Source organism: Pan paniscus, chromosome 18 (assembly GCF_029289425.2).
Source record: "Pan paniscus chromosome 18, NHGRI_mPanPan1-v2.0_pri, whole genome shotgun sequence".
NCBI lineage: Eukaryota > Metazoa > Chordata > Mammalia > Primates > Hominidae > Pan > Pan paniscus.
Genome location: NC_073267.2, coordinates 71,097,950 through 71,117,902, shown reverse-complemented (window position 1 = coordinate 71,117,902; position 19,953 = coordinate 71,097,950).

Here is a 19,953-nt window from a genome sequence, read left to right as displayed (position 1 = left end):
ACCTAGTATGTGATGTTCCCCTCCCTGTGTCCATGTGTTTTCATTATTCAACTCCCACTTATGAGTGAGAACATCTGGTGTTTGGTTTTCTGTTCTTGTGATAGTTTGCTGAGAATGATGGTTTCCAGCTTCATCCATGTCCCTGCAAAGGACATGAACTCATCCTTTTTTTATGGCTTCATAGTATTCCATGGTATATATGTGCCACATTTTCTTTATCCAATCTATCACTGATGGGCATTTGGGTTGGTTCCAAGTCTTTGCTATTGTGAACAGTGCTGCAATAAACATACTTGTGGATGTGTCTTTGTAGTAGAAGGATTTATAATCCTTGGGGTATATACCCAGTAATGGGATTGCTGGGTCAAATGGTATTTCTGGTTCTAGATCCTTAAGGAATCACCACAGTCTTCCACAATGGCTGAACTAATTTACACTTCCACCAATAGTGTAAAAGTGTTCCTATTTCTCCACATCCACTCCAGCATCTGTTGTTTCTTGACTTTTTAATGGTCAACATTCTAACTGGTGTGAGATGATATCTCATTGTAGCTTTGATTTGCATTTCTCTGATGACCATTGATGATGAGCTTTTTGCCTATGTTTGTTGGCCGCATAAATGTCTTCTTTTGAGAAGTGTCTGTTTATATCCTTCTTCCACTTTTTGATGGGGTTGTTCTATTTTTATTGAAAAATTATTTAAGTTCTTTGTAGATTCTGGATATTAGCCCTTTGTCAGATGGATAGTTTGCAAAAATTTTCCTCCCATTCTGTAGGTTTCCTGTTCACTCTGATCATAGTTTATTTTGCTGTGCAGAAGCTCTTTAGTTTAATTAGATCCCATTTGTCAATGTTGGCTTTTGTTGCTATTGCTTTTGGTGTTTTAGCCTTCACTTTAAATAAGAAATGTACAGTTTTAATTAAGAGCATATTGTTTGAACTTGTAATTTTACTGCTAAAAATTTATCCTAAGTAAATTAATGGATAGGCTCACAAGGACATGTTTGAAGGATGCTAATCACAGCATTGTTTACAATAGCAAAAAGAAAAAAATGGTGCAAATAGCAATAGAGTATGGTATGTTTGTATAATGAGTAGATTATGTAGTCATATAGTTACTGATATGAAAAGCTTTATATCATGCATTAATTTTAAAAAGCATATTATAAAATATCATATGTAGATTAAGCCTACTATTGTTATAAACAATATTAACTTCTCTGTGCCCTGTTGGATTTCCAGTCACATAGATAATATGTTTGTTATTTTTAGAGTCATATAAAAGCAATGAGGGCCATTTTTAGTTTGAAAATGACAACTATTGAAAAGTTCATTTTCATTTCTTTTACTTTTTTCTTCTCTTATTTTACTAGTTGAAAATTATTATTTTCAAAAAATATTTTTATGCCTAAATCAGGAAACAATTATTTGTGAGATAATTTTCTAGAATCTGTCTGATAATATACTACATCTGGAATGCATGTCCCGTATTGTTCCTCAAATTTTCTCATTGCTGCCATTCAAAATGTTAGCAGTGGGGCATAGTATAAAAATCATCCTTTGGAATCAGGCAGTCTTGAGTTCAAATTCCAGATGTTACTTATTTAAATGAGCAAAATACAGGATAATTATACACACTTTGATTCTAACTGTTTTAAGTCTCTGTTTGTAATGCATTTAGTGTAGGGTCTACAACACAGAAGGAATTCAATAATAACAGCATTAAGTACTATTACCTCTTAAAAATTTGTCCTTGGAATAAAGTAATCACAAATGAAAGCAAGAATAAGTACCATCTCCCAAATTTGCTTTAGCTTAGCTCATCCAAACAATTTTCTTATATTTAGCCATTAAAAGTGGTCATTGTAGTAACAGTTGAAAAACGTTTAGTATGTTATGTGAAGACCTTTAATAAAAGTAAATTGGTTATCATGAAAAAAAAAAAAAGAGAGAGAGAGAGAGAGAGAAGGAAAGAAAGTCCAGGTACTGTATTGTGGAAGAATTGGAGTAGAAGAGACGATTGCAAAAACACTAGGAATGAGTTCAGAGATGTGGAAGGAAGCCCCAGGGAAGGCGCTGTTCTGGAGGCCCAGAGAGGAAATGTTTCAAGAGTGGTCTACTTGGCTGGGCTCGGTGGCTCACGCCTGTAATCCCAGCACTTTGGGAAGCCGAGGCGGGCGGATCACGAGGTGAGGAGATCGAGACTATCCTGGCTAACACGGTGAAACCCCATCTCTACTAAAAATACAAAAAATTAGCCGGGTGTAGTGGCGGGCGCCTGTAGTCCCAGCTACTCCGGAGGCTGAGGCAGGAGAATGACGTGAACCCGGAGGTGGAGGTTGCAGTGAAACGAGATTGCACTACTGCACTCCAGCGTGGGTGACAGAGTGAGACTCTGTCTCAAAAAAACAAAACAAAACAAAACAAAACAAAACAAAAAACGTATTTTTGCTTACCTTCAGAGCAAATTTCTTCAGATAACGGATTATAAAAATATATGGGACCATAGGATCATATTTTAATGTTTATATTTGTATATATTAGAGAAATGGGATCATACCCTATGTTATTTAGGATAGACCAATAAATAAAGAGAGTTTGATAACTGGGGATTGAGAGAGATGACCAAACTGTAGGATCAAAATCCCTGGACAGGTGGAAGGGGTGGAGAGAGGCTGTAGTCCAGAGAAGATGGAGAAGAACTGGTCTTTGACTCGGCATCATATTCTCATTAGTAATAAAAGGGAATAACTAATGGATCATTCATTCATTCTAACAGAAAAAAATGAAAATATTTGTTAATTTCGTTATGGTCTAGCCACTGTGCCAAAGGCTGGGCATGCTTAGGTGAGCAAGACCAACATGGTCTCTCTCTTCATGGGGCTTTCAGTCAAGCACAGGTTACAGACAATAAATGAACAAACAAACAAACAAATTGAAAAACAAAGTAAAATGAAATGACTTAAAGAAAACAAAAAGGGCCGGGCTTGGTAGCGGGCACCTGTAATCTCCCAGGGCAGGAGGATCACTTGAGCCCAGGAGGTCAAGGTCACAGTGAGCTATGATTGTGCCACTGCCCTCCAGCCTGGGTGACAGAAAGAGCAAGACCCTGTCTCTAAAAGCAACAACAACAACAGCAACAACAAAGAAAACGAAAAATGAGGTTAAATGTAGTGAGAGTGATGAGGGGAGGGAGGGGAGTTTAGATAGAGTAGTCAAGGGAGGCCAGTATCCTCTTGGAAGAGAGGCTGTTTGTGCAGAGACCGGAGTGAATGTATGAGATGTTCCAGATCTGAAGGAGGATTCTGCCAAAGAAGCAAAGAATCAAAGAGGAGAGGAGTTTGGAGAGGTATGGCCACCAGAGCTGTCCCTAAACAAATGCATTTATATACCACAGCAGGAGGCAGACACTGTTGCAGTTACTTACGGTTTGAAATGATTTTAAAAAAAGACTCTGATGTTAGCTTATTTAAGGAAGGATCTGAGAATGATGCAAGGACAAAAAACCAAACACAACATGTTCTCACTCATAGGTGGGAATTGAACAATGAGAACACTTGGATGCAGGAAGGGGAACGTCACACACAGGGGCCTGTTGTGGGATGGGGGAGGGGGAGGGAAACCATTAGGAGATATACCTAATGTAAATGACCAGTTAATGGGTGCCCCACACCAACATGGCACAGGTATACATATGTAACAAACCTGCACGTTGTGCACATGTACCCTAGAACTTAAAGTATAATAAAATATATATATATATATAAAATAAATAAATAAATAAATAAAAAGAAAAAAAAGGAAGGATCTATTGGCAATCTACCCTGGAGCACTTAACCTTGTCTTGCCCCATAATGATTCTTCTTTTTTTTTTTCCCTGAGTATTTTGAGGTAAAACTCTGTATGGTGTACTCCTTTATGTCTCTGTTTCAATACTGTATTTAATCTCTTAAAAACATCACCTGCATTTGGCACAGAACTGGTTCTCAAATATATTACAAGCATTATGCCAGTCTCCAATAAATTGTGAAATGCTGTTACCTGATGTTTCAGCTGCTATCAAGTTCCTAGTTGCTTTGAGACTGTTTTACATTTCATTAGTATAATGATAGAGTTTACAGTTATCTACAGTATGTAATTACATCCATTAATAGTGACACTGCATTTTTACATTAATTATAATGAGAATTAATGGATAGTTATGTGGATTTTCAGCTACAAGGAAAAATTTTGGTATCAATTATTCTTATATAGCTAAAGACGAATTTATGGACAAATTTACCTCAGTAATTCTTTCAGGAGAATATGAGATTTCAAGTTTCAGTAACCATGAATTATGAAATTAAAAAAATATATAAGATGAGAAATTAATCTGTAACTGTACATGAAAGAGGTTTATTGTAAGAGGAGGCAGCATGGTAAGGTGTTAAGGAGGTGGAGCTACACCTGAATTAGAAGCCATTATTCGCCATTTTCAAACTCTTGTTTAAACTCTTCCACCCTTTGTTTCTTTCTCCTTTGTAAGTTAAGGCTTATGATGACTACTGCCCCAAACGGCACCAATTTAAAGAAATAATTTTGTAAATTTTCAGTGTGCTGCCTGGCACATTGCAAATACTCTACAAATGGTAGTTGTACATATGGAGAATATGGAAACAATGTCAATGAATAAAGGCTTAGGAAATATTATTTTTCCTTAAACATGTAAGAGAGGCAAAATTTTGGTTTAAAACTGTGTTCTTTGATGTCCAACAAGAAAGAAATGGACCAGTAGTGTAAGTGAGGCTGAGACAGGCAGGAGGTGGCTGTGGAAACTATATTTCATGGCCCATAAAATCAGAGCGGCATTACAACTTTGAATGGAAGACCAACCGCAGTTAAAAAATAAATTCCCTCCTGGCATGCATATTATCCATAATAAGGCAAAATGAATTTACAAGCATCTCACTGAAATGCAGGGGAGTAAGATACTAAAATTCTTCTAGGTGCCCAAGGCTGGTTAAAGAAAAATTAATGTGTTATAGAAATTACTACTAATTTAGGACTTGCAAAACGCTTTCATGGGTTTACATTCAGCCTTGCTCTCTAAATATTTCCTCTCTTTTTATACCTCCCTCTCTCTCTCGCTCCCTCCATCCCTTCTCTCTCTCTCATACACGCCCCGCTGGTTCTTGAAAGTGACGACTTTTGCTCCAAAGGTTTTCAGGATGCTTTGATTTGTGATGCAAATAGATGGGAATGTTTTGTATATTTTGATGTTTGTGCTTTGCATCCTAATTATTGAACTTCGCTTATTAAATTACCGAATCCTATGACAACCATTGTCGTAATCAGCGCAGGGGTTATCATTCCCATTTTTGTGTCTGGCAAATATTTGCCCTGGATTCTATTAAGCTGCATGATCCTTCCCTCATCCAATTAATCACAAAGAAAGCAGAAGGCAAAATATCTGAGTAATCAGTGTGGTCAAGAAAAATTCTCTGTATGAATTTCTCTTTCTCTTACCCACTGCCTCAAATTAAGAGCCCATCAGCATTATGCAGAAGAGAAAATACCTTGACATTTTCCAAATCTTGAGAAAGCACAGGATCATTCAGTAATGAGACTTCCATTCCCTCTTGTACTTCCTATGCAGGGAAGTGTCCCATGCAGATGGCTGTCAAGCAAGCCTGGAAACAACATCACCAGCAAAAGCTGCCCGATGGAGACAGAAAAGGAGCCCTCTGTCCTCTGCCTGCAGATTTGAAATGACCTCTGCTTGAAGTCTTTGCCTTCATTAGCAGAAAATTTTTTGCTTCACGTTTGGAGACGTGGGCTCAAGAAAGGCAGGCTAATGTTCTCTAAATTGGGTTTAAGATTAGACCTCCATTCTAATATCCAGCTACATTTAGAGTCTTAAAGAATCCTAATTTCTTCCAAAGGGAGCCTAATTTAATCTCCCTTCCAGGTGGGCTCTTGGAAATGTGCTGCAGCATAGACAGGCCCTCGACCTCTCCCTCCACCTTCTATCTTTCACTTAGGGTATCCTAATCAGCTTTCCCTGCATGAATCAGTAAGTGGTGATTTGTGAGAAGATTTCATTTGGGTATCATATGCTACCATGTCTGTTAGATACATGACCCAACAAAAATATTGGCTCATTCCAGAAAAAATGATTTTGAATTTATTAGAAAATCCACTGTCTTGCTGACTCTCCTCCCCAGCTGCAGAAAAACAACAAGCTTACCTCAGTAACAAGAATGCATGACTATCTAGCTCTTTAATAAAAGAGAGGCCAATTAAAAGGTCAGAGGGCAATTGAAAATCAAGACTCACATGGACTTTAAGTCAAATAACCTTAAGGTGTAGTTGGAGAGCATTTTCCTTAACGATGCCTCCTTCTCTTCTTGTAGTAAAGCATAAAATACAGGCTTTCTAAACATTGAATCAAAATATTACATATTTTAACATTATAAAATTGTTAACATTTATTTTTAAAGATAGTAATAGAGCAAAAAGATATGAGATGTAAATATATATTCTCTTGACATATCCAGTCATTCACTAGTTTAACAAGTATTTATTGCCATCTTACTCTATGGTACGCATTGTTCTAGATACTTGGGTAAGATCCCTAAACAAAAGTGCCGTATTGTCTGCCATCTACGGACTTACAGTATTGTGAGAGAGATAGACAATAAACAACAATATTCTGCTGTATTCACTAAATGTTAATCTTATTTTGACTCTATGCCAGGTTTTTTTTTTAACCTCTCTGAATCTATTTATTCACTAAATCATTTACATAAGGCTTTTAAAAGTCAAATTGGTGTGTGATGTGTACGCATGTATGGGTGGTGGGGTGGATAACAAAAGCACAGCAATTTTCCTACATTCAGATTTTAACTAATTTATAATATATAAATAAGAAAACAGGAATAAAATTCCAGCAGGTATTTCTGACTCTAAAGTCATCCTATTACTGTTATCCTGCAATACCTCTAAGAAACAATGCTGCTGAAATAAATGAATAAAAATGAAATTACTTTTTTCCTAATAACTTATTTTTTTCTTTTGTGAATTCTCTGTATTCTGATAGAATTCAATGACTTTTCCTTTCCTTTCCTTGTTCTTTCTTCCTTCCTTCCTTGTTTCCTTCTTTTCTTCCTTTCTTCCTTCCTCCTTTTCTTCCTTCCTCCTTGTCTTTCTCCCCTTTCCCTTCCTTTCTTTCATTTCTTTCTCCCACTTTTTAACTAATAAAATATAAACAAAAGGAAGCTTTAAGGTCACTGAGAATGCTTAGTTTAAAATATTAGACACAGATTTTTCTGTTGATTGTTGATTCTTGTTTTCTTGACCCTTCAGCCACTTTTCTTTTATAGGAAAAGAAGTTGAACAGGTTGCTTTTTGTTTGTTTGTTTTATTTTATTTTTTGAGACAGTATCTTACTCTGTCACTCAGGCTAGAGTGCTGTGGTGCAATGACAGCTAACTGCAATCTCTGGACTCAAGCAATCTTCCCACCTCAGCCTCCTGAGCAGCTGGGACCACAGGTGCATACCATCACAGGCAGCTAATTTATTTATTTATTTATTTATTCATTCATTCATTTATAGAGATGGGAACTCACTGTGTTGCTCAGGCTGGTCTCAAACTCCTGGGCTCAAGCAATCCTCCCACTTCAGCACCCAAATTGCTGGGATTACAGGAATGAGCTACTGTGCCTGGCCATGTTTTTTGCTTTTTTCCTATTATTATCCTTCCTCTTAAAAAAAAAAATTATCAGGGACTCCATTTACTTCCAGAATAAAGTTCTTACCTAGAATTATTGGACTTAAGATTCTTGAACAACTGGGCTCTAACCTATACTTATTTTGACATTAACAAAAACACATTTTCTACCTTGCAATAAGAACTGTAATTCCATTGATCTTAGAGATTGAACGTGGTGTGAAAGTTCATCTATCATTGTCCTTTCTCCACCTTATTTACTTTTTATAAAATGGCAATTCTTCCTTCTCACCTTATTTTCAGGATTGCAGTACCGCTCTCTCTTCCTGTGTTGTCAGAGTGACTTGCTATCCAGTCTAAGTCTGCAGAGAACTTAGAGTCTTTTGCTATGTTGTATATACTTGTCTGAGATAACAGATTCCAGTACTTAAGAGAAGGGGATTACAAAAAAAAAAAATCTGTAAGAAAGGCAACTATTTCCTGAGGTCACACACACACGCACACACATTCTTCAGATCTAAAACAGTGTTTCTGTGGGACTGCTTCTTCCCCAACTCCATGCACAGCTGGGAGGTATAAACAGTTAATGCAAAGAAAAAATAATTGCTTTTCTTATGTTTAACTTTATTACTGAGCCCATTGAACTTTCTTTACTGAAAACCTATCTTATAATAAATAATCCTGTCAGCACAAAATAAGCCAATTATAAATACAATAATTTTCATATGTAATACAACAACCTTTAATAATTTTTCAGTTTTTGGTTGTTTCTGTTCCCTACATATTTACTAAACATATGTATATAGCTTTAACCTGCAAATTAGAGGTCAGAAACTCCCACTCAGTTTTCTAAAAATATCTCTGTATCTCCATAATATCATTTCATTAAAATTGTTATATCCTGAGACTGAAAGCTTCCTATTTCTCTTGCCTCTTTTTTGTCTTGCTTATACTTGCCAGCTACATTCTCAATTGCTATGCCACTCTGCATTTCTTTTATATCATCAGAAAACAATGAAAAAGAGAAATGAAAATCTGCAGGTTGAGTGAGCTGCCATCTTTTCCAATTTATATGGCTATTTTGTATTGGCGATGTAAAGTTTCTTTAATACAGTTAATTTTCAAAAAGTATCTGTTTTACATAAGGTATAGACAGACACTGGTCCAATTTACTACTCCAACTTCACCATTGATAAGATAAGGATTCCAGTGTATTTTAGTTTTACATAAAGTATATCAAGGCAATAACCCAAATTGCCATTTCCACCTTCTCCAAACTCAGTTCTTTCCATGTGACCCCTTGGCCACTTCTATCTCTATGGCTCCACATATATGGTTCTCTTCTATCTTGAATATTCTGATAATACCTTGTTTCTTGTGCAAGCAGAAAATCCAGTTTTTCTTTAGGGAACAGTGCCATTGTAGAGGCTTTCTTAACTCCCAGGACCTACACTTCTACAGACAGAAATAGAGGTGGCTGCATCTGAAACGCCATGGTGGCACATTTTCTCTAAAGGTGACACATACCACAACGGACTGAATAATAATCATTCTAAACCTCTCAACTCATTAGATCATTATATTCCTAGATAAATTAGTCCTATTTATGTTCCCAAGGCCTAGCAGAGAACTACACAAACGGTGCACCTACAATGAATTTCGGCCCCATGTTTTGGAATGCTGCCCTGTTTCTCCAATCACACCTCAGATGAAAATTTCATTGACAGCAACAGTAACAAACCCTGGAGACTGGGGAAGGGAATCTAATTCTTAGATTTACTGAATCATATTAATGACAATGTCCAATATTTAACAAAAAATATAAAACATGAAATAAAATAGTATAGTGTCCCCCGACACACACAAAGTCAGCCAATACACACTGTTCCTGAGGAAGCCCACATTGTACTTACTAGACAGACTTTAAATAAGTTATTATAAATATGTTGTAAAAATAACTAAAGAAAACTGTCTAAGAATTAAAGTATAAGAATAATGTATTGCCAAATAGATAATATGAATAAAGAGAGAGAAATTACAAACCAAAAAGAAAAAAATGGAAATTCTAGATTCATTAAGTACAATGACTGAAATGAAAAATTCACTACAGTGGCTCAATAGTAGTTATGAACTAGCAGAGAAAAGGATTGTGAACTTGAAGATAGGTTGGTAGATATTATGTAATACAAAGAATAGAAAAAAATGAAAAATAAATGAGTAGAGCATCAAACCATTAGAATAGCTTCAAAGACAACAATATATATAAATAGTGGAAATCCCAAAAAGTGAAGAAAAGGAGAACACAACAGAAAAGATATTTAAAGAAATAATTTCTGAAAACTTGATGCATTTAATGAAAAACATTAATGTGCATATCCAAGAGCTCCACAGACTTCAAGTGAGATAACTCAGAGATTCACACAAAGATACCATTACTCTACTTTCAATAACATATACCACAGATACTAAGAAGTTAACAAAGATATAAAAGACTTAAACAACACTATAAAACCTTTAGTCTTAACAGATAACTCACACAACACCACACTCAACAGCAGAATATACATTCTTCCCAAGTGAAGGAAGAATATTATCTAAGATACACTATAAGAAGCAAAATAAAGAAATTACAAGTGGTTGAATTAATATAAAAATGTTCTTTTACTAGAAAAAAATGAAATAGCAATATGAGAAAAAAATTGGGGAAATTCACAAATACATAGAAATTAAACAACACTCTCCTAAGTAATCAATGAGTAAAGGAGAAGTAAGATAAATTAGAAAACATTTTGAGATAAATGAACACAGAACACTACATACACAAATTTATGAAATACAGGTAAGGCAGCGTTTAGAGGAAAAACAATATTCCTGATTTTAAATTTGGATTAGACAATGTTTTCTTATATATGACACTAAAACACAAGCAATCAAAGAAATCATAGATATATTGGATTCCATCTATATTAAAAATATTATGCCCCAAAGGATAAACCTCAAAAAAAAGAAAAGACAACCAAACAAATAAGAAAAAAAAACTTTGCAAGTCATATATCTGACAAAGGACTTTTATCAATAATATTTAACAAAACTCCTTCAACCCAATGACAAAATGATAAATAACCCAATAAAAAACAGGCAAACAATTTTAATAGATATTCTCCCCAAAAGATTTAAATAGCCAATAAGCACATGAAGAAATGCTCAACATTATTAGTCTTTAGAGAAAACAACTCAAAACCACAAGACACACACTGAGATGACAAAGCTTGGTGAAGATGTGGAGAAGTGGAGTCTCCGTATGCCACTGGTGGGACTTAGCAATGACACATTCATTTCAGAAAACGAAAAATGTTAAACATGAGTTTCTTATGACTAAGCAATTGAACTCATAGGAATACACTCAAAATAATTTAAAACATACATCTACATCAATGTTAATAGCAGAACTGTTCATTGTAGCCCAAAAGTGGAAACAACCCAAATATCTATAAACTGATGAATGAATCAACACAATATAGCATATTCATACAACCGAATATTTTTCAACCAAGAAATGGAATGAAGTATTGATACATGGTACAACACGGATACACTTTGAAAATATCATATTAAGTGGAAGACTTAATATAAAAGACTACATATTGTATAAATTCATTTAACTGAAATGCCCAGAAAAAGAAAATCTTTAAAACATGGAAAGAATATTAATTTTTGCCAGACGCTGTAGCGGGAAAGGGGAGGATGATGAATAATGACTGCTAAGGTGTATGGGTTTTTTTTTTAATGGAGTCTTGAAAGTGTTGTAAAATTAGACAGTAGTTATATACAACTCTTTGAGTTCAATAAAAACCACTAAATTACATACTTTAAAAGTATATAATTTATACTATAGTTCTATAGTATGTGAACCATATCTCAATAAAAATGTTATTTAAAAAATAACACAGCTTGAACTTCACATTTATTTGTGTGGTTATTTAATTAATTTATGACTTCTTCAAAATATTGAATCTCACAAGGACAGAAACATTTGCGTGTCCCCCTTCAACCAACAACATCATTATTGAATCCACTGTATCTAGAGTGATTCCTATCACTCGGTAGGCATTGAAGTAATGTTAAAAGAGTAGTTTTTTAAAAATGTGGAATGAAATTTGTATATGGCAACAAGATTGCATGCTAGACCAATCATATCCTCATAAGACCGGAATGTCCTTGGCCACCTTCAGGGGACAAAAATAGCTGTTTAATAATTTATTTTTATTAAATTCACCCCCATTTCCTGATCTGAAGTGAAAAGAATTCCCTTAATTAATAGTCATGAGCCACACCACAGTATGCATGGATTAAATAAGAACAAAATGCTAAAATAGATTTCTTTTCTAAACAAATCAGTCCTCTGTTTTTGCTTATTCCATTTTACTTAATAAGATAACCACTGCAGTTATGCAGCTGACAAAAATTAAGTCAAAGTTACAATCGCTCACAAGCCATTTATCTAAGGACCTTGGGAAAATTAGTGCTTCTAGTATGCCCTGTAAAAGGTTTTACTCTGGAAGAGTGGCAAGTATATTTTGTAATATTATGATTTATATATCATTTGACCAACAAGTGTAAAATCACTGGTTGACAAAGATATGCTGTGCTCTCACAATCTTCCTGATAATTGATAAATAAAGCTAGCCTGGGAATCACTCTCCAGTAATAGCAGTGATGTCTTAAGCTGCGTAGCCTTGCAGTTTACCCTGGATTCACTCTGACTGTGACTTCAGAATCTCTGTATCTTAAAATCCTAGCCTACTTTCAGAACAGTGTTTTGTTTCTTTTTTTGCCAAGGTTAAAAATGTGTACATTTCAAAATATCATCCAGTACTCAAAATATCAACTGAGTTTTCCCTTAATCATTGAAAATTTTAAGCAGAATAATAACTGACATCTTACACTAACTATGACATTGCAGGTGCTTTGCATACTTTATAAACCACATTCTCAAAATACAGATGAATAAACTAAGACCTCAAATTGTTCAGATAATTAATCAGTGGGAGAGGGCTTAATCCCACAGTGGAAGGAATTGGATTCAGACATAGCTGAGTTTGCTTACTTATGTTCATTACACCATTGGTTCTCAACTGGGAATTAATAACTTTGCCCCAGGAGACATTTGACAATGTCTGGAGACATTTTTGGTTGATATTATGGGGTGGAGAGTACTACTGTCACTTAGTAGGTAAGGCTAGGAATGCTGCTAAACATCATCCAGGGCACAGGACAGCCCCCCACAACAAAGAATTATTTGGCACGAATATCAATAATGCTGAGGTTGAGATATCCTGCATTACATCGATGGCTCCCGACTTTTAATGTACCTGAGAATCACCTGAGGAAGTTCATAAATACTGACATATTTTCTGAAGAGGTTTTGATTTAATTTATCTAATATGCAAGCAGGATATTGGAATTTTTTAAAGACTCTCATTGAATCCCAGTGAAGCCAAATTAGAGCACCATGATGGTAAACCTCATTGCCTCTATACAAGTTGACGCTAAGACACTACTCATCATTTGGGACATTTCTATAAAAACTTCCTTGAATTATGGGGACGGGGGTATGGTAGTGGTAAATGACCTTCTATTTCAATCCAACTGTTTTGCCAAAAATGAATTCAAAGACCAATTTGTTCATCAGCAGACTTCAGATGGTGATGGTCCATTGGGCCTAGACTAGAGAACATATCACTAAGAGTTGTTCACCAACTGTCTTAAGTCCTTAGCGGTAGAATTAGAAATTAATAAGCTTCTAGGAAATCTCTTAGGAGTCTGTATCTACAACATAGTTTTCAAGCAATCATTATTTTGAAATTTTTGAGTCCAAATTCACAGATGTATTCTACTTTACAAATTCTCTGTGGAGTCTCTAAATCTACCGTCATTATTCTACTTCCTGCTTTGGGAGGATGATGTCTGCAAACTACACATACTGGGTTTCCTTGCCCTCTGTCTCCCTTGCTTCTTATCTACATTTTTGCTGGTGGTGGCATCCCAAGATGCTTTACTATCACATCTTATAAATTGACTTTTCATTAAAGTTTCTTTGAACACCTCTTTGGAATGTACTAACATTTCCTTGATGACAAGGAAGCTAATGAAAACAAAGCTTCATAGAATAAAGTGCTTATTAGAATTATTATTACTTTAGCCTTATAGCAGCTTTTTTAATAATTAAATTTTAAAATAAACACATATTTTATCATATGCATGCCCAACAAGAAGCAGAAGTCCTTAGCCAAACCTTTTGCATCTAGATCATATTCAATGAATGTTAAGACAAGTTAGATAATGGATTTTAGCTTCTCTAAGCCTCAGTTTTCTCCTGACAATTCATGATGAAAAAATTCAGACAAGGTTTTTCACCCTCAGAACTTGAATCCTAAACATTAAAACATACCAATCTACACAGTATTTTTAGTTTATTAGGCTTCTCTTATAGTAATTTTCTGGAGAATCTATTTTGGGACCAGGAATTGGGGTTAGAGGTTTTGAGGGTATAGGCACTTTATAAGTCAGGGTCCAAAGAAAAAGATAATTTCAAAATATAGTAGTTTCAAAAAAGTTTATTTTTAATGGACTATGCAAAAATAAGAAATATGCATTCTGACCTTAATCAACTCCCTATTCTGCTCTCCAACTGGGGGTCCCATGTCCTGTCACACCCAGAAGCACAAGGACAGAGAAAGCCACTGGTGTACTCACAGATGCTACTCCTGGAATTAAGATAATAATAAGAAGGGTAGGAGGCATACCTGGCGGGAAAAGGCAAAGCTGGTTGGCACAGTAGTCATTTGCTACTGGCTACTCATTTATATATATTGCTTAGCTTACACAATGTTTTCACCTGAAATACTTCATTAGGTCATTAAACTTTAGATAAGGTATCTTAAATATAGCATTTAGAAATTCTATAGAAGATGCATAAACCAATAGTTTATGTTTTAAAAAACAAATCCCAATCCCATGAAGTTACTGACCAATTAAATATCTCCCAAATATAAAATTAAGTTTGTATTTTTATTTCTTCCTTTCTTCATTTATTTATTTGTTTTTAACATTTTTCATTTAAAATTATTATGTATCTATTATAGCTGTATATATTTATGGGCTGTGTGTGGTATTTTGATATAAACATACAATGTGAAATGATCAAATCAGGCTAATTAGGATATGAATCATCTCAAGCATTTACATTTTTGATTAGGGATTCCAATTCCACTCTTTTGGTTGTTTTGAAATAAACGATACATTATTATTAACTATAGTTGCCAAATTGTGCAACAGAACACTAGATCTTATTCCTTCTAGCTAACTTTCTTCATTTCTATATCCAGCATTTATTTACTCCTTCATTAATTTAAGAAAAATTCACCAGCACATTTATTGAATAGCTACTATATGTTGACCCAGAGGGCTCAATTTTCATGGACATGATCTCTGCTATTTACAATATAATAGAAAACAATTAGGTCTGAAAAAAATGAAACATAGTTTATTGGGATATTTTTTGAAGTATGTTACATCGATGTTATTAAACTGTAAGTAAAAACACTTTTGCTCAAATTTTTAATTTTTCTTATTATGAAATGATTACAGGATGTATGGTTTATCAACCAGAGTCTAGAGCTCAAACTTCCTGATGTCAAGGCCATTGCTTTTTACAAACTAAGTTACTGACTCCGGAGAGTTTTGTTATTAAGAATTGATCATCCTTATGTGTAAATGATGTTTCATATTTGCTGCTTTTCCTCACTGTTTACAAACTAAGTTACTTACTCTGGAGAGTTTTGTTATTAAGAATTGATCATCCTTATGTGTAAGTGAGGTTTTATATTTGCTCCTTTTCCTCCCTGTTTTATAAAAATATCTCAGTCTTCACTTTTATCAAACATAAGCCATATTTATTTATCTTAAGACCTGGAATATAATTTTAAGAGAAAAAGAATGACTAGAGGAAATTCTTTACATTCTGACAACAATTAGCCAAACCATAGAATGCAGGTAGTTTAATATGAGCTTCTTAGATTTTGAATAATCATGTAACTCAAACTTAAAATTGTGAATTTATTCAACTATAAGTTATTTTTTAAAGTTCTGAACTCCATAATTTGTTCTGAACCATTGATTCAATCTAAATAAATTGGAAGTATCTACAAACTGTACAGGTAGAGATTTCTTTTCTTTTTTCTTTTCTTTTCTTTTTTTTTTAAGAACAAGACCATGTAATAAAGCTCCAAGAGTGGGGCACTCCATTATGTACTTTCTAAATAGGTAATTCTTCCATTATTGATGATGCTTTCATTTTAATTAATCACCTGGAGATAGGAACAAGGATTTCAGAGTCCCGTTTTGGATTTGGAAGTTGATCTGGGCATTACTGTTTAGACAGGAAGAGTGTTTTCCCACATAAGACATCAGAATCTTAATTCAGACAACAGATTAAGCCACACGAAAATAAATAACTACATTAATAAGTACTCCAAAAGTCTTAAAGAGAAGCTCAATTGCTGGAAAGAACCTACTGAAACCAAGAGTGGGTATTCAGACAAAAGATGAGGATAATAAATCAAATTTCATATGGTGTCTCCCTTACTCTGTTCATGGAAAACATTATTCAACTCCTTAATGTGACCCACTAGATCATGCAAAAATTATTCTCAGAACAGCTTTTTCACTCTAACTCCTGCTCCTCTTCACTGAGGCTCTCTAGCCACACAGTCCTTCTCTTTGTTCCTGGAACAGGCAACGCTTATTGACGCCTCAAGGCTTTGAACTGACTGAGTCCTCTTTCTGGAGTGCTCTACCTCACAAGGAAGGCTCCTCATCTCCATTCACATTTCAGTTCATACACCAGCTCATCAAAGGTCTCTTTGTCATTATTCTATTGTATTTCTTCTTTTGATCTGTCTGATATTTTATCTGAAATCCTGTCATGTATCGGCTCATTTATCTATCCCTGTCTTTGCAGCTAGAATTAAGCATCAGGAGAAATGGATCTATGATTGATTCATCATTGTTATCCTGGTGCCAAAAGTAGAGCATGGCTCAAGGCATGTACTCAATAAATATTTCTTGAAATCCTGGTTTATGAGAGGCAGTCTCATAGAGTGATCAGCACTGTAAGGTTTGGAGTCATAGTCTCCACATTCAAAATCTTGTTCTGCTACTTCCTAAATATGTAGCCTTGGATGGATGTCTCAGTCTCTTCACCTCCAAAATTGAAATAATAATACCTACCTTACAAGTTGTTTGGAGAATTAAACAGGTTTATATTTGCAAAGTGTTTAAGATCATGCCAGACATATATCGTGAAGGAAAATACTTAAACATACATGCATATAAGACAACATATGTAACATAACATAGTCCATGCCAGGCAAGTGTTAGACAGCTAACACTAACACTGTTGTAAAACACCTGTATGCAAGTGGATGTATGTGTGTGTGTGTCACACCCATAATTTCTGTGAGTAGTTTTAGAGTCTTTCTCAAAAGAGCTGTGCCTACTACCACTTAACGACGATTCTGCATCACCACCTGAGATGAAACTTCTTTGCCATTACTCCTCTGAAGAGCTACCTGTTCACACGTGTGTGCATGTGTGTGTGTTGTTTTGATACTAATTTTAAAGATAGTTTATTTGATTTCTTAAATAGTTGTCAATTAAGAAAATCACGGCTATTTCAGAGAAAACGTGACCCAGAAACTAAGGCCATAGGTAGGAAGAGCCTTAATACTTTTAAAGCTTCAGAGAGGGCAGTTTAGTCTCTAACCACTTTCTGAGTCCCCCACCTCTCCCCTCCAGGCCTCCCTCACTTCCCCGCCGCACCCATTGCAAGCACTGCCTCTCTGGACCCAGTTCCAGTGTTCTTGATTTCTGCCCCTACTGTCATTCCCCATATTGTAGACATTATGTCGGCATGCTTAGCTGCCAGAGTTGGTTTCCCGTGATTCTGTTGTTCAAACTCCCAACTGGGGGGTTTAGATAAGTAGAAAATATAAAAGAACAATTTGTAAACACTTGTTTCTATAGTTCTCAACACAATGTGGAGGAACAAAGGGGAGTCAGAAGTCCCTGATCTAATCCTTAGAATTGTAAAGAAGTCATGACTATTTTGAGGCATTTAATTTTGTGGAAATGGCATCTGTGCTCCACATGACTGAGGTTTGGGTTTTCCTGTGTTAATTCTTTTAGCATTTTCCTCATTTAATAACACACAAAGTAAGTGATAGAAATAAAATTATTTTATATTTGTTTTCAATATTTTCCTTAAATATATAACATGAAACTTCATTTGACTCGTAGGAAGATGCTTAAAAAAATCAGCGAAGTACTATAGTGAAAAAAGACTTAGGCATGGATATATGACATGGAATAAATGTTTTATTTTTATCATTTTTTTTTACACAGAATGCTATATGTTTAGCACCTTGTATTACTACTCTGCTTACTGTTTGGAAGATTTTTTAAAATGTAAGAAAACACTGAGATAGAAAAGTGTCATCAAAAAGACAATCTTGGTGGTTAAATAGTAGGAGGGGAGCACTATTGGGAATATCAGTTTGGAAGCCATGAAGAGAAAATCTCCAGTGTGAACTGAAGGTTCTCTCTCTTCTAAGAGGGGAAGAGAGAGGTTGGGTTTTATGCCTCAAAGCGCTGGCTGGTGTTACACGTATTCAGCAGATTTTCAGAAAAAGCTATGCATATTTAGGAGGGGAGCCAAATGCATGTGCATTGGGTAAACATATATAACATATATGCCATGTTCACTTTGTGATGGAGATTTAACATTAAAATGGGGTGCCATTTGGCCCATTAAGTCAATAATGAAATATAGGCCATAAAGACATTTTCAGTGCAGCTGCTGACTGCAATTGGCTTAAAATCTAGTCTGTAATAGCTTATCAGAAAAGATTGTTTATAAGGGCGACAGGTGGGATGGCTCACAGACGGATCACTTGAGCTCAGGAGGACAAGGCTGCGGTAAGCTATGATCATGCCACACTACATTGCAGCCGGAGCAATAAAGTGAGTCTCTGTCCCAGAAAAGGGAGAGGAGAAGAGGGGAAGAGAGGGGAGATGAGGAAAAGGGAGGAGAGAGGAGAGGAGAAGTTTTTAAGGGCTGGGCCCCTATAAAATCAGAGTTGTAGTGGTCTGGGTTGTAAATCAGCCTGCTAACTCCTATTGTTAGGGAGTTTAGCAAGGGTGTGGTTTTTCTTACAGTGGCAGGAATTTGAAAATTTGTCATGCCAGCCGGTTCCTGAATCCTCAACATGTAGGTAACTTTTATTTCCTTAACCTTAGGGTCGCTCTTAATTGATAAAAGGGAATCTATTTTGGTCTGTTAAATCACTAAGAAAAAGATGAAATAGAGATGCTTACAGTAACCTGAGACTGGGAGAAACTGGCTTCAAATTTCCACATTGCAGTAAAATAGCATGTTGTCAAAGGAAGCCCATGCTTGTACCTTGGTTGCTGTTCGGAGAGTTGGATCTGGAAATGAAAGTACCCAGCTAGAAAGGGACAATTTTGAAATCCTGCCACTGTAACTTGTCAGAGGAAGTGAATTTTCCATATGGGGTTCTGTATTATTATAGGCAATGTAATTCCCCTTTTTGAGCCTCAGACACTTGACTTAAAAATAGTGGGTTTGGACAAAATATATGTAAGATATCTTTTAGGTCTAACAGTTTCTGTCTACTAAAATCTGTCTCCCAACCCATTCAATTTTATTTTCAACAAATTTTTCAAATTTGTTAACTTTCTACCTAATCTAAGGCATAAAAATACTTTTTGAGGCCTTAATGCTTAGAGACATATATAAGTGAATGGACACAGTGCTATTACAAAGGAGAGAAGATAAAATATATTGAGAAAAATAACATAGAGATGGCTAATTCTCAGAGTTTTACATGAGTTGTTTTCTTCTAGGAAAACACTATAAATCAACCGCGTGGTGAGAGTATGTAATTTACTTTTTGGAGCTATTTTGTGAGCATGGTAAAATAAATTAGCATAGGGTTGTAGAAGATGAAAGGGAAAAAATGATGAACAACAGAAGATGTAGTATTGTCTTGAGAACTAATTAAGTTAACTTTTCTACTGAAGGGACCATACAGCTGAGGGCCTTAGCAATAATGCTTCTCCCATCAGGGTAACAGTTCTAATACGATACATGCTGCTGATAAAC